Here is a 3034-nt window from a genome sequence, read left to right on the forward strand (position 1 = left end):
CTCTGTAGACCCAGACTACTACTCTGTAGACCCAGACCACCAGACTACTACTCTGTAGACCCAGACTACTACTCTGTATTGAGTGCGTTGTAACTAATCTTTGTTTCATGGCCTGATTCACTGACTCAGGCCTCTAAGCACTTCCATAACTTTCCTTTTCTAACGTGTAACTGCTGACTTTTCATTGGGTCGGTGTGCTAACGTACTTCACATCTTATTCCTGGGGTGGTACTTCAGCTTCATCATGAATCCCAAACTTCACAACCGTATTATTCCAGTTTTCCTACTTTGGCCCAGTGCTTAGTAATGTGGCCCCTGGCCAACCGTGGACCAGTATTCCACAGAGGACATAGGACGTAATATTGGCTCGCCATGGTTTTAGTCAGTCTGTCCCTCGGTCCTGTAGTAGTAGTTGATGTGAGGAGGGTTTGGACCAAAGGTGGAGGCTTCACATTGCTCCACACTAAACAGAGCTTCCATTTCTAATGCTAATGTATTTTTTGTACTACTGTTGATGTTTGAATAAACAGAACTTGGGGTCTGGCAATGGTTACGAGTAGGGCTAAGTACTCGAGTCATATGTAGGGAGTGTTTGGCCATTTTGACAACATAAATACCACTAAATATAGACTTTCCTGTTGGGTACCTTAATGGTGCTGTCTGATTGATCTGGTGTATAGCTGAGCTACACTTAATGTTTCTTGAATTTGTAATTTTCTGAAGAATGCTTTCTTATTGACTTATTTTGGCCCAACTCTCTCTATATATGACACATGTGCCATTAACTGTGGTGCATATCCTGCTCACTTGGAGTCCAGATGCTAAAAAAAGAAGCTAGAAATGTTTGAAAAACTACTGAAATGAATTAATAAAGGAAAAAAGAACTTGCTCTCCTCTCCGGCTTGCTTCTTTTTCCAGTGCTTTGTTGGAATTTAGTAGGGTTAGTCAACGCTGAGGGAGCAGCTCTGGTTACGTCACATGAGCAAGCACATTGAGAAAGCAGCTCTTCTGCAAATAGAAAGAGAGAAGAAACCTGTACCTCTGAGGCTGAGAGGAGTTATTGTGAATCTGGATGGCCTGTTGTCGTCAGCCAATCTTATCTGAAGAACAGAGCCAATGAAGTATTAAAGAATAAGAAGAACCAGGAGGTGTGGAATGAAAATGGCCACATATTTTTGTTGTGTGTGGTAGTCGGGGCTCCCCTTTTTCCTCCCCTTTCTTGTTTGTCTTGCCTGTTGGTTTTGACTCCCACAGGTCAACTACACTTTGCACACAAACACACAGGATTTGTGTTGTTGACACTTCCGATCCGGCTCACACAGCTAACCACATTTCTGAGAAAATAGAACATTCTCTTGAGTCGTAACTCAGATTTGATCTTCTGGAAATTATTTACATATTTGTTGATTTGTTTTGTCCCCAACAGCACTCTCACATCCCACTGTCTTACGATACTTCACTTAGTGATGTCCAATGCTGCTTTTGTTTTCACCCAGTAATTTTCCCTGTATAAGCTGTTATTGTGTCTCCCCTCTACCTTTTCTTTTTATTGATCTGTGTGGGTTTTCTGTGTGTTTGCGTTGCCCCATCATTGAGCATGTGTGTCTGTGTGTTTGTGTTTACAGAAAGGCCTAAAGAATGTGTTTGATGAGGCGATATTGGCTGCATTGGAGCCCCCAGAGCCCAAGAAGAAACGCAAGTGTGTGCTGCTATGAGAGGCTTGTTTCAAAGCGCGCACGCACACACATAACATGAATCTAAAAAATACCGTAAATATACACATACACACACACACACACGCCGAAACACACACACCCTCCCCTGCCACCACACCCCTTTCCCTCACTCTGCTTAGGTTGGTTGACAGCGTTGCCCTCCACAGAGAAGACCAGAGAGAAAACAGCCTGCAAAGATCCAGATAATTCTCTGCAATAAAAAGAAGCTTCTCCCCTAAGTCTGAGTTTGGGGCGGATCGACCCAACCTGGCTGTGTTCTGGGCAGGGTGGCATAGCCTCGCACGGGGATCCACATACCAAGCTTACACACAAGTAGAACTCACTCTGTCAAGCTTTTGATAGATGATTTTGATTGTGGCCTAATCAACTTTTAGACGCCCAGCCCATTGAAAGGTTTCATGGACATAAGCCCCAGCCCCTCCCAGCTGCCTGATTGGTGGCTGCTCATGCTGCTGGTCCCACCCCCCTCTTTGACGAGCACACTCACCAGCTGATCCCTAAGTTCTTTCTCAGCACTACCAGAAGAAAATGCTAACAAAGTAGGTTTTTTTTCTTCTGTTTGCCAACACCCCTTTTCCCCTCAAACACACAAGCCTGAGATATTTAGTCCATGTTCCGCATGGGTGCGCTCTTAACCACTAAGATAACTGTGTGGGTTCAACAGAACTCGTTAATTCAGAGCAATACGGCGAAAACTCCACACAGTGGAAACTTAATTAGTAGATGTTGCCATCTAGCATCCAGTCCTCTTTAGTGTGGACTTTCACAGTGCAGAGTCGCAGTCCATTTGGAGTGGGAATCACTTGAAGAGCTGAAGTTATCCAGAAGCAAAGGGTCCAGGAGTCAACCACGACGAATTGGCCTTTCAGATGCAGGGAAGTTAAACAGTGTTAGCAGAACAAGCGTTGTGTTCTTTATGCGTGACCAAGGGAGGGTAAAGCAGGACACTGTTTTAACATCGGCATCACCTCACACTCAGAACGGGTACAGCAGAGACATCCGCGGGGGGGCGCTGACACACCAACCCGATCATCGGCCGTCACACCGGCCGGCGAGGTCGGTGACTCGAGTCTGCTGTTAGTTGACTTGTTAATCTTTGCATGAGAACACTGGAGCTGACAATGCTGGTCTCTTCTTGTCACCAGCCATCGTATTTTCTTCCATTCAGCGAGCAACGACAACAACGGTCCTTCTTGACTACTATCAAAAAAACAGTGACTGACGACGGCGTGCTCTGTGTTTACGAGCTCCAGACAGATGTTCCATCATTTCTGCTTGTCTTTTATTTGGGGGGGGGG

General features: G+C 45.4%; 2 long non-coding RNA genes across 2 annotated transcripts in view; one reads left to right on the forward strand and one right to left on the reverse strand.

Moving 5' to 3' along the window:
- LOC117943344 overlaps nucleotides 1–1878 on the reverse strand; it is a 26793-nt gene extending 24915 nt beyond the window's left edge. Inside the window, exon 1 of the long non-coding RNA XR_004656344.1 lies at nucleotides 1808–1878. This is a non-coding gene — a long non-coding RNA (uncharacterized LOC117943344). The remainder of the gene's footprint in view (nucleotides 1–1807) is intronic.
- Nucleotides 1854–3034, forward strand: part of LOC117943343 — a 21917-nt gene continuing 20736 nt past the window's right edge. The window contains exon 1 of the long non-coding RNA XR_004656343.1: nucleotides 1854–1988. This is a non-coding gene — a long non-coding RNA (uncharacterized LOC117943343). The remainder of the gene's footprint in view (nucleotides 1989–3034) is intronic.

Source organism: Etheostoma cragini, chromosome 4 (assembly GCF_013103735.1).
Source record: "Etheostoma cragini isolate CJK2018 chromosome 4, CSU_Ecrag_1.0, whole genome shotgun sequence".
NCBI classification, from domain to species: domain Eukaryota; kingdom Metazoa; phylum Chordata; class Actinopteri; order Perciformes; family Percidae; genus Etheostoma; species Etheostoma cragini.